At 38.2% G+C, this 13,091-nt stretch overlaps 1 protein-coding gene across 4 annotated transcripts in view; it reads left to right on the top strand.

Moving 5' to 3' along the window:
* FABP6 (fatty acid binding protein 6) overlaps positions 1-13,091 on the top strand; it is a 45,243-nt gene that overhangs the window by 15,387 nt on the left and 16,765 nt on the right. The window contains exon 1 of one of the 4 annotated variants that reach the window (XM_074884050.1): positions 11,783-11,911. The exons of the other annotated variants lie outside the window; for them this stretch is intronic. The gene's annotated coding sequence lies outside the window, so the exon portion shown is untranslated. Of the gene's footprint in view, positions 1-11,782; positions 11,912-13,091 lie in introns of those variants that run through there. 4 annotated transcript variants of the gene reach the window in all.

Genomic DNA, 13,091 nt, shown 5'->3' with positions numbered 1-13,091 from the left:
CTGGTGAAGGCTAGACGTTGCCTTAAATGCAACAATTATATATGGGTTGGCTACAAATCGGAGCTAAGCACTGCAGTAAGGTCAACAAAATAGAACAAATTTTTATTGGGATTTTCTAGGTAGATTTTAAAAGTGTGTTTATACCTGGCAGTCCCTCTTAAAGTCACCTTGACTTCAGTTTACCTTAGTAAGAGTAACTTTTGTCTCACATCCTTGTCTTACTGTCCACATGCCATTCATAACTGCTGTGTTTTGTAATTGGATCTTCCTTTGAGTTTGCTATCTACTATCTATCCGATGTTTTCAAAGTCATAAAGTAGAGACACTATGGAGCCTAGGAGCCTAGGATACCACACTAACTTGCTTCATTCTGCCTCTCTTCTGATACAGTTTTGAAACTGTTCAAAGTGGAGGGGTGTGGCATAAATGACAATGTATCCAAGTTTTTCAAGCCTTTCCCTATCGCTTAAAAAGGTCAAACAAAAGTACTGAAAGCTGTAGCATACTGCTTAGCCGTGCCATCCAGTTAAGCTCTTAGTTAAAAAAAAAAAACAAAAAAACAAAACCAAACAACAACAAACAAACAAAAAACCCAACCCAAAACCAAAATGCCAAAAAAACCCAACCCAACCCCAAAAAACCCCATCTGGAACTGAGTTCTGCATTTCTCATGTGAGGGAGGCAAAAAGCCACTCTGAGCTGGAATCTTCATACCATGTAATCACATCAGTAAAGATATTCAGGCTAATATTAATTTCTGATATAATTCTACTGACTTTTTAATCCAATTACACTGAGGATGAACTTGTCCCTCATGGTGTCCACAAACACACACACAAAAAAGCACTAACAGCAGCGGGAGAGGTCATGGCCCATTTGTGTATGCTAATGTCTCTGTGCCTGATGTGCACATTTCATCTCTTTATCAGATGCTCTGTTCTCTGACTAAAATTAGAATAAAAACTTGCAGTTAGCAATTTTCAATGCCAGACTTTTTTTTCCTGGAATTCTTTTTTGTAACATTTTGCTAGAAGATTGGTTGTCATTCCTTCTTTGTCTATCTGTTTCTCTTTTCTTTCTGTCTTTCCACAGAGTTCCCTTTTATTCACCCTCTTACTTCCTCAGGCCTCATCTGATGTGCATGATTTACCAAGTCAAGAAATGCTATCATCACAGACAAGTATTTTCAGCTATTCTGATCTTGAAAATGTACTTCAGACTGTATGTGTCCCTGTCTACTCTGTGTATTTTTGCATTCTTGATAAAAATAATGAATGTTTAATGCAAATAACAAGTTTATTATTTATTTTAAAATATCACATGTATTGAGGGGGAGTATGTAGGGAAATAAACTACAGAGTTTGCTCTCAGCCTTTTGGGGAGCGGGGTGGAAGGGGAGAGTTGTTGTGTCCTTATATCCCTACTTTCTTTGGAAGACACTACAAATTTTTAGCTATTCAAATTAAAGTTCTTCTCCTTTCACTTCCTTCCTCGAAGTGAGGACTAGCTGAGGACATTGTTGCCTTCTTGGCAGTAGCCTAGGGGTATGCATATACCACTCAGCAGCTGGAGCTGACTGCTATCATCCCACCTTATCTTTAACAGTGAAGTTAGTCTTGCAAAATCTCTTCATTTCTCTGCCATGTGCTGAACAACTTTTCATTTGGCTCAAGAAATGTGTGGAGTACAGGTAGGAAATACCTTCCTTCACCTAATAGAGGATAACTATGCTATAACACTGTGTTGTCACATGCCTTAATTCCATCAGCAATTTTGTGTTTGTGCCACTGTCTAACCAGGTTTGGTGTGACTAAAGCTGTAGACACCTTTCTTTGCTAAAACCTTATGAGCGTTAAGTATGCAAGGGAGAAAATGCTGTACTGCTTTCAGGACACAAACGTTCCCCTGCACATTGACAGCAAAATATGCTTGGCATGCGGTGACGTTCAGTGCTGCCTGAAATAAGAGCACTCAAAAGACACAGTCTGGCCACAAGACTACAGAGTTCAGTTGTTAACCCAGTGAAATGACAATGTGAACATTATGTCCTGATTACTAAGATATCTGCACTTCTGACCACTCTAATTCGTGCTAGATCTTAAACCGTCTTGCTCTTTTCAGTATATCACATTGTGTTCTCTTACAAATCTTTATTCTTGTCAGTGTCTCATGTTCTGTTTTCTTGTGGACTTTAAGTTGTAGAACCTGTTGTGCTAAGTGTGTTTCAAAACAAGGAAAAGTGTATCACCTGTATTTTATGCATATCTGATATGCATGTTTTCTTACTGCTACCTAATCTAATTCTAGGTAGGATCAATTTATGGAGTATTCAGGCTCAGCCTGTCTTCCTGTCAGAGCTCATCAGCAATACCCGGCATAGTCCTTGGCAATTCACTTCCTTTGGTAAAGTCAGGTCACCTTTTAATTGATCTTACCCGGCTATCTTGTAACTTCTAACTCTGAGAAAACACTATTTGCAGTTAGTTTGCACATCAAGAGAAAGAATCCTGCAAGCTAAAAGCTTGCTCTGTTATCTTTTAAGTGTGTGCTGGATTGTCAGTTGTTGGGTAATTGTGTTGCCCAGTCAGGGCAAGTGACTGGCAGCTGGTCCACAAAACCGTATCAGAGATGATTAACACAAGAGACTTGATTATCCTGTCAATAATAAGGACACATGGTGATCAGTGGAAAAAATTGCAAGATGGTAAATGTTGCTTGTCCAAAAGTTTTGGGAATGTAGAGATGGGGTGACTCAGTCAAAATGGAAACTCTAAGGAGTCCTTTTCCTTGCTCCTGTCACAGACAAGTCCGTAAAATTACAAATACCAAGGTATAGTAACACCTCTGTCACTGTCATTCAGCCTGTGTTTAGCCGTGATTTCTGCATGTCTATCTATTGGCAACTCTAAGGACAGAAGATTAATGTAATTAGAACTAATCTTGATAATTTGCAAAACATTGTTTGGTCCTTTTAACTGCATTCTGTAAGAAAAGATTGGCTGGATCTTGCCTTTGAGCTCCTGCATTTGTTGTTTGTCATGATTATTGTCTGTGTTCTACTTGACAGTTGAAGTCAATGGAAGTTTTGCCAAAGCACAATGAGCAGAACTAGATTCTTGTTTATATTCAGAGAGGGTTGTTTTGTTAGTAGGAATCCGTGAAGAGTTTTGACAGGCAATTTGGGGACGTTGAGCAGACAATTTGGAATATTCAGAGCATTTCAATGAATTTTGGACTGTTACATGTAGGGGTGGGCATTACAAAGACCTATGCAGGAAGGCTGTGTTGTCTCACAGAATGTTTTTACCCACCTCAAGCAGTTCTCAAGTGTGCACATCCCACAGAGTCTGACAGCAAGGCTGAATTCAGGACTTTGTGAATGTACCTCTGTCAGAAAGCTGGAATGAGGTTGGTCAGTTTTTTGCAATTCTTCCATTGGTCAAGTGACTTCTAAAACCGCAAAAGGCCAGTTTTTATACTGTTGAGATTATCAAGACGCTTGCATTTTTGTCATTTACCAAAGTTCTGTCTTTGTCCGTCTGGTTAATATCAACTCTTAGTGTAGAATCTACTGAGACTGTTACAGTGTTTTCTACAAAGTTATCTTGTGTTATCCGTAGGCCAGGAGTTTCAATCCTGTAATTAAAGTATATAACATTGTATTTTCTAGGCAAATGCTCAATGTCACCACACTTTTTTTTGGTTTGTTTGTTTTGTTACTGGCTAATTTAAATACTAGAGAGTAAGTTGTGAAGTAATGTGCCTGCCTTAGGGAAGGAAACTTGAACAGCGGTGCTCAGTAGGTACCACAGATTCTTAAATGGTAGTAGAATGTGTGAAAATAGTGCAGAATGTTTAAACAGACTATTTCACAGGGGTAGTAGCAGTAATGTCTGATCTTGAATTACATATGAAGGACAATGCAGTATCTTTTATAACACAAATTCTCTTATTTCTAGAGTTGTCTAAGTGAAAATCGCCCCTCCTACCCCCCAGCAAATAATAAAAAGAAAAATTCAAGCCTTCAACGACTGCTTCACCATCCTTGTGAGGAAATATGTTGGTGTAACTATGCTGCGTTTCTCTATAGTTGTACTAATCTAATTCCCCATGTGGAGGCTTGTCACAGAATAAGGGCCAAGTCCACAGTACCAAGGATACGCTGATGTAGCTGTATAGCACTTTTTTTTTTTTTTTAACAGATGGAGTTCCTTCCTCACTACAGCTCAAACCGCCATGCTGAATAGTACATAATCTAGTAGGAAAAGATACCTTGGCCAGCCTGAATTTATTTCTATTCACTGGAATGATTGGTTAGAAGTGTGGTTGTTTTTCTTTGTGCTTCTAGTAGGCATAGTTAGGCTGCAAAAACATTGAGAACTGATTTAAAAATTCATTTTTCCCAGCATACTTTATACTAGTTTGAAAAATATAGAAATTAAACTGCAATAGAGATACTTCATTCTGAAAAGGAAGCACATATTAATGACTGCTTTTTTGCAAGATTATAAGATTCCTCTATTTAGGCTCTACCTAACTAATGGAATAAAAGGAGAGGGAAAACTGTTAAAAAAAACAAATGAACTGTACCATGTAATTCTATTTATTATGGGAGAAAGATTGAAAATTATTTAAAATGGCAACACTGCTTCCAAGCAATCTTCCCTTCATACAAGGTTAATTCTTTGTGGTTTTGAGGTTTGCAGTCTAGATAATTCCTGTCCGAGCACCACTGGCATTTAGTATTACTTTCACCCCCTTGTCATTGATTACTATGTCACTCAGATGTTATGTTTACTGAATGTTCCCATCACCAGTTCTTGTACTTCATTCTAGATATGTCTGGGGGTGGTCAGTTTGTTCTGCTTTGGCATCCATTCGAATGACGAAAATGTTCTGAAATACAACTTGATTTTCATGATGTATCCTGTCAAGTGACACATTTCTATAGTAAATAAGATATGGTGAATCACACAATGCAATATAAGGATCTGTGTCCCAAAAGAATTAACCAAATGAAATCATGCTCTCTCTTAAAGATAATGAAGAAGTTGCAGTTAGGATCCTGTGTAAAAGCTAAAGCAGCCAAATATCTTAGCCGTGCAGAGGAAGGAACGGAAGAAGGAAGGAGGAAATCTCTTATCCTCTTTGAAATAAAGAATCAAAGATGTAAAAATCAGTATTGTTTAAAATTCAATAATTGAAATATAAGCGGTCATCACAAACTATGCTCCATACCTTTGAGGAAGATGCATTTAGGAGCAACTTCTGATTTGATACATTTTTGTTATAACATGATTGACAGAGTTATTCAGTTGCCTTGTGCTATCAAATTAGGGTCTCTTGAAAAAAGACAGAGGCTTTTTTAGCTTAGATGTCTAAACTACTGATGGCTCCAGAAGAAAACCTACCGGTCTAAACTTCAACGTTACTCTGAGTAACTTCTTTTTTTTCCAAAGGGTTGCCCTCATGCAAAAAGTTGGGAAGTTCTTAAGGTCCTTGAAATGAGTAAAGACAGCAACCATTTGGCATTGCCACCCTTAGTTGATGAGGTGCTCCAATGACATTCTGCTCCTTTAGGATCTGCATGGTAAATTTTTCCAAACCTTATTCCAATCCATTACTACTTTTTCAATAGAAATTTTGGTTTGATTTTTTTTTAATAAAGAAATGTTGATAGCCCACACACAATGGTAGCATCTTATCAAATGTTGAACACAATGGAACTAATCAGAAAAACCCCAAACACTTATTTTCACAACCTAAACCTAGAGATTACTCAAGTCTCATTAACTACATAATTATTAGTACATTAATTAGACTTCAGTATTGTAGCATTTTGTATTTTTAATAATCCAAGGTTTTTTGTAGTATATTTTATGTTTGTTTGCTTTGTTTTGGCTATTACATTCCTTGTTCTCTGCTCAGGCAAAATTCCCATCAATTTCAACAGGAGTTTGCCCAGCAAAGAAGTAGGCAGTAAAGCCCTTGGAATTTTGCCCAATGCTTTTCACCTGGCAGTGTCCCTTTCTGTATATTTCGTAATGGGCCTACCCTGTAGGTGCAGGCATAGGACAGACTTTGCAACTGTCTCATGTATGAAATATGGAAGTTTTAAATGGTCGTGTAAGCCACTATATTAAAAGAAAGTAGTATTTTATAGTTCAAAACACTGATGTCTATTTTAATACATGGTAACTGGGGAAATTTGATACTATTTCTCTGTTTTTTCATCATGGGTTTGTATTATATGTATGAATGAGTTTCTTAAATTTTTCTCTGTGGTACAGTGAAATTTTTGTAATTGTAAGGGCTTTTTCTCTATGACATAAATTTAATATAAAAGGATTCATAATACTCATTATGATTTTCCCTCAGAATAAAAGCTAAATGGCTGATTGATGCAAGCTTGGACCAGTGATAGACGAGATAAATACTGCTTCTGCATTCAGATTGGAGGCCAGGAATTCTTTGTCACATCAGTAGAAAGACTGTAGTTACAATTTGACCGTAGTTTTGCTTGTCCTACACCAATCAATTTGATTCTAATTTCTGAAGTCACCCAGGGTGAGTCAGATCTGGTCAAGCCAAAATAAGCTCTTGAATCATTCCCAAATGATGGAAAAAATGAGTCAATTCAGAGAGCTAAGCAAGTAGAGACAGTCATTATAGGCATAAAGCAACCACAAAGCTTTATATGGTTCAATGGGAGAGAAGGTCCACCCGGTGAGTCAAGGTTGAATACAACTGGATTTCAGGGCTCTTCTGTTAGCAGAGCTGGTGAACGGCCAGCGAGGTATGAGAGCTATGAATGGGGAGGAAAAATGGACCAATACCTGTGTTATGCAATTGATTTTGGATTCATGTAAAGCAATACACCCAGAAGGGAATAGGTTTCAGCTGTGGCTTGGACTTCAACATTCTTTTGAGGGAAGACTAGGATAATTAACAACATGGAAATAGGCAGTGGACTTAAAACTCTGAAGGCAGGTGATGAGGCTGTGACGCATCCTACGCAGTGAGAACACAATTCCTTGCATTCATTAGCATTTTTGTTGCCAACTGTATTGGCCTGGGTACACATATTGCAATTAATAACTGCTTTCTCAGTAGTTCTGGGAAAATCTGTGCTACTGTCATATACCACAGGGAATAGTTACTATTTTGCACAAACTGCTGTTAGCTGTGGGAAAACTTCTCATACAGAGACCTTGACACAATACAGTAACACATCAAAAGTCATGTTTAAATATGCTTTATTTTTTGATAGTAGTGCTTCATGGCTGCTCATTATCATAGGCAAAATACAGTGTATGTGCTGAGTCAAGAATCAAGAAGAGTTACTATAATATAGAGTTGACTCTCTGAATGTGGTTACAAAATTTGGTGAAAATTCCTTATATAAAGACAGGACCTCAATATAATTTTAATTTACAGTCAGGTATGTACCAAGACAAAATCGTTTTCCTTTAGGTCTTTTCATTTTTAGCCTATTGCTGCTACCTCGTTACTACACTGTTCTTTGCTAGCGCAGTAAATCTGGAGACCTAATGGTGCACAAGCCCCTTTGAGGACACCACTGACTTTTAAAATATTCATTTCTATGCGGATCAGGGATATCCCAGTCTGGCTGTAATCAGAGGAAGAAGGAAGGAGACAAATAATCACTGAACACGACTGTTTAGGGAGCAATTTCTGTCAAAAAAACAATCAGCAGCAAAGGTGGATATGAGCTGGCCTTGCACCCCCAAGCACAAGTAAGAGTGATGTGGGTTTGTTTGATAGCCATAATAGTATAACTGCTTCTTTCTATTCCTTCATCCTCTAGCCAGCTGCTTCTCCTTCACTATGCTAAATGCCTGTTGTTTCTGCTAACTGCTGAGTAATGTAGGGCTAGTGAAAGGTGCCAGACTGACAGCAGTGGGATCTGCATTTCTTTGTTTATAGGCAGAGTGCAGGTATGTCAGGAGCCCTGACAGTGCCCCTTGCTGTACTGGTGAGATACAGCTCTGACCTGCAGGGAGAAATCACAAAACAGAGGATACTTCAGGGCAGTTCAGTTCTTGTTATTTTTTTGTTTGTCAAAATGGTGCCAGCTGTGGTGGTGAATTGCATGTTCTGGAACAGCAGTACAACTCTGCTTCCAGCCAGAGATCAGTTCACAACCTGAGTTATTCCAAATGGAATAGACCTTTGTGCTATGAAATCAGTTTGCAGCAAGTCTCCAGCCACTGGGAGTTGAACTGACTACCAAATTTATCTCACCCAGGCTTAATGAACAGTCATCAGGTAGTAATGATCCTACCAATCTTGATTTAAATGTAAGTTATAGCAGGGGTTGGATTCCATATCCCTAGAGTAATTTCTTGTGCCATCTAAACCTCATCAAAGTGTCTTGGTGAAAATGATTTAAGCTAACATGTTGTACCGCATGTTGGCAAGCAGCTAAGGGAACCTGTGTATCAGTTACTGTGGCTCAGTGGTAACACGTTAACTCACAGTAACTTCATTGTGTACCTCAGTCCTCTGTTTTATTCAGACAGAGGCATAACTCTAGGCATTTTTTTCTTTTCTTAACATCAGGATAACAACAGTATCAAGGGTGTGTCCGTCAATGCCACCTTCAGTGGGGTAAACTCTGAATGTTTTTTTGAGAGATATTTAAACAGTCGTTATAATAGTGAAGAAAAAAACAAACAAAAATAAACTATATAAACTCATATCTGACCCTGTGTGAAAAAATAATACAGAGGCCGCAGCAATTCCAGAGCTGGATCAGCCAAGCAATGTCACATAAAGCTCTCTTTAATTTTTTATTTGGATCATGTCTGTATATAGGTCACAATGATTTAAAAGAGAAGACACTGACCAGACAGAAACAAACCTTTCCAAAAAATACCACTGTTGGAGGAGGAGGATTCTTTCTCAAACAGAAGACTGAACATTAGTAGTGAAAGGGTGTCACTGTTCACTGCTATTTCAGTTAGTTATGTTACCAGAGCAGAGGGGGACCTGCAGTGGTTGTGTTCTCAGCTTGCCTGTCTCCTGCTTGTAAGCTTATCCAGAGCACAGCAGCAAGAGGCTATGAAGCTGGTTCCAAGCCATTTCTCCTCCTGACTTTTTGTGCTGTGATGACCCCATATAAATAAATTCTAGCTTGATCATCCTTCCTCATGAATAAAGAGAAGATGTGAAACCTCTCACTGCAGCTCCCCACACTGGTCTATATTTCTGCTTTCCTTCAGTTCCTAATTACAGGGTCTGGACAAAAGCCTCTCCTACTGCGTTCACCCTTGTGACCATCACTCAGTGGCCAATAGCCACCCTAGTGATTCTGTGCTTCTCTGCAAGAATTACTCCTTTAGGCAGGGACCTATATAGTCCATACATCTTTTCTGAGCAAACTCCTTTTCAGCTCTGAGGAGCCTAAAAAGTGGAAGGAAAGCAGATCTTCTGTCTAGCCCTCTGGTCAGCCTTTGTGCAAGCACAAGAATAGCAGCCTGTAACAATAATCTAATAAGCATTTCTTCTAGGAGAGGAAGCTGGAGGCAGTGATGCAGCTGTGAAGAGATGGGGCACAGAAGGTCTAAATGCCTTTGGCCAAAGAGCTCTTAGTGACACTTGGGTTACAAATAATAATGCTGTGTGGCAACAGTGCACATAAAAAAACCCCACAAAACCAAGGTATAAACTGGGCCTAAGAGTACAAATCACTTGTAGAAAAGCTGTATAGAAATGCAGATTGATGTTTTAGAAATCCACAGTGGAAACCAATAGATTCCCCTTGGCTTTAAAATCAAGATTATGCACCCAGATTTTGTCCATGCATGTGTGATTAGCAAAATTTAATTATTTTTTTTTTCTATGCCAGACCCTGGAGATAGCAATAACTTTAAGGCATTGTGCAGCAGTGGAGGTGTATTTTTGTAGCGAATCATCTTTTCACAAAGATTAGGACTTTCGAGACAAATATGCTCTCAGAGGATGATGTTCCTCTGCAAAAAAACCCATTTTTTAAATTTTGAATTAGTGGTCTGTTTGATACTTTTTTAAGGTTTCCATTTTTTTTTTTAATTTTCTACAATATTTTCAAAAGATTGTGTTGATTTTTATCATCTTACCAAATACTGCTATAAAGCCATTATTTAACTACTACATTTTCTAGTAAGTTAAGAGTTTTGGTAAATTAACTTTGTCAAAGTTCATTTGCATAGTAGTAAACGAAAAAAAAGTCAGGTGATTGACACTATTTTGAATCCTTGATAAAGGAATTAACTTTATAAGTGGTTTAAAACATCTGAAAATTATTTTCCAGGTTTGTGCCAAGTATAACTTTTGAGAGAGGTGGGACAAAGAAATGGAATCTGTCTCATGCTTGTATTTTCCTACTATGTTGTGAGTTTCATTTGTGGACAAAAGACATTTTTCATTTGACTCAGTGGCCAAGGTAGAAATAATTGATTATATTGTCATAGACTCCTAATTTATGTTGGAAGAGGCCTCCAGAGGTCATCTAGTCTGAGCCCCCACTCAAAACATGTCTAGTTAAAGGCATGAGCCTTAAAGTTTAGATGGTCAAGGCCATCTCTAGTGCCAAGGATAAAGATTCCACATCCTCTCTGGGCTACCTGTTCCAATATTTCACCAGCCTTTTGGTTTAAAAAAAAATCATAATAGCTAATAGAATTTCTCATATTACCAGTTGTGTCTGTCCTTTCTCCTCCTATCACCATGCCTCTGAGAAGTGTCTGACTCCATCTTCCCTCTTTCCTGCAGTGAGGTAGTGGTAGAATGCAGTAAGGCCTCCCCTTTGTCTTCATTTCCCCGAGCTGAAGAGACCCAGTTCTTTCAGCCTCTCCTCACACATAGTACCCTTAAGTATTAGCGTTTCCACAGGTGGCAAGAGGAAAGCTAGGCATAAAATGTAGGCAAACCAGAGATTTAATCCTCTAAGTATAGCTTTAGTTGCTGTTAATTATGAAGTGTTTTATTGCTGATTCCAGTATTGCTCAGCAGGAAAGCTGCTCCCGTTTTGTATTAGCTCTGTTTTTTCCATATGTTAGCCTTCTTTTCTCTTCAGCGGGGTTTTTTCTCCCCTATGCTGTCTGTCAAAATGAAAGTCGTGAAATAGTTAATATCAGTATGTAATGCATCACAGACTTGCCTGAGCCTAACATTCAAAGGAGATGAATAGAGCAAGATATTGTATTTATTTCCTTCAAACAATTGTCTCAGTCTGACTGTTTTACAGGCTGCAGAATACAGCAGGATAGTGGTTTATATCCAACATACCCTTGAAGGCTATCCCATAATCACAACGGATCACAACAAACTCAACACTTGTAAGAGACAGTGAGAGCTCATTTTCAGAGGTCCTAAGCAGTAGTGGACCCACAGGCATCACTCTCTGACCTTGAGAAAAGTACTAGCTCAATTCCTCTGGCCTTTGCAACATATTATTTGTAAAGAACATTGACAGCTTCAAGAGAAAAGTGTACTAGAACTGTAAAGAATTAGTAACTAATAATCACAAAGGATTGAAGAAATTTACATTTCAATTCTTGAATAGGACACTGCAGTTCAAAACAATACCAGAATGTCCTTATCACACTTCTCTCTGCATTAGCAAGTTGAGAGGGGTTTTTATGATAAAGCCTGATCTTGCTGTCTTTGCATGCAGGAATCATTATCGTGGCTTATTCTGCATTCTACCAAGTAGCAAAATGAAGAAACCAAGCGCAATGAAAGCAAAAGACAGCCCACCTTGAACCAACATTGTGTTGCAAGGCAGTCCTTAGCAACCTGAAGCCAGAGCCTCTCTCTGGTAACAGAGAGTAAACTCAAGCAAAGATGATTGTGGCTTGTTTACAGAATCTCATCAGGTGCTTCTAGGAAAAAAAGAGCCTTGAAGGTGGGTGAAAGACTTGCTGTTAAGCAAGCACAGTGTAGCATTTTCAATCAATATATTTAATAATCTGTCTATATCTCGAATTTTGTAATTACGACAAATTCCAGTATCGTGCAGGAAGAGCTTAAGTATTTTATTTTCTTTAAATCTCCTGTCTTTTATGACACAAGCTGCAACTAGCCCTATAAGCCACACATTTTGGCACAGAAGTCCATTTGTGGCATATTGAACGTTTATTCAGCTAAGAAGCAGAATTAAAGGTTTATCACTAGATGGCAGCATGGTTTATGATGCAGATGTGTCTACCTGATTTTCAGTCTGCTCTGAAAGACCATGCCTACTCTGGAGAAACGTTCACAGAAATTCAGACTGGTTTTAGAACCACCTCAGCATGCTCACCAGGGGAGTCACAGGGATAATCCTGGAACTAGAATGCATTAACGGTGGATGCAACTGCAAAGTTTAAAAACTTTGTGCAAATTTTGTCAAAGCGTTTTCTCTCTGAGGAACCAGAATATTGGGAAGTTGGCACTCTATCCAGTCACTGAACCAAACATCCACATTTTTAAGCATCCTGAGAATGATAAGTTATCTGTATATGTTACCAAACTGAGCCATTCAAAAATGCAATTTAGGTTAAAAATGAAATTTAAAAAAAAAAACCCAAACTCACAACAGAATTGTCACTGTTTAGTTTTTTTGTTCCCTGCTGCTTTCCCATCGTTTAGGAAGGAAACAGCTGTTGTTTGGTACTATGAAGTAAAGAAGCTTCCAAGTGGAAGTTCAGATTTTGAAGTGTTTTCCAGAAGGAAGCCTTAAAAGAAATATGGCTTATTCCAGGGTTTAAGACAAAATCACAGCTGTTAACAGCATAGCCTTATTTTTCCAGTTTTACATTAGTGTTTTCTAATTAGTAACAGCAAACTTATTGCTGACCAACCCAAGAATAACTAATTCCCATTGAAGAGAGACACTGCAGGCTAGGTGTAATAAAAGCAGTTAATAGAACAAGCAGATGCAAATATCAGCTTGTTTTGGAGATGGTGAAGAAATGGCATGTGAGATGTATGTATTTTCTCTGCTACAAAAGTGTGTTTATTTCTCTTGTTAAATGTATCTAAGAAAATATAAACAATTTTAGATTGTTGTAAAATATGCAGTGAGATGTTACCGTGAATCATAG

The sequence above is a fragment of the Strix uralensis genome, chromosome 14, assembly GCF_047716275.1.
Source record: "Strix uralensis isolate ZFMK-TIS-50842 chromosome 14, bStrUra1, whole genome shotgun sequence".
NCBI classification, from domain to species: domain Eukaryota; kingdom Metazoa; phylum Chordata; class Aves; order Strigiformes; family Strigidae; genus Strix; species Strix uralensis.
This window is presented reverse-complemented; position numbering and strand designations above follow the sequence as displayed.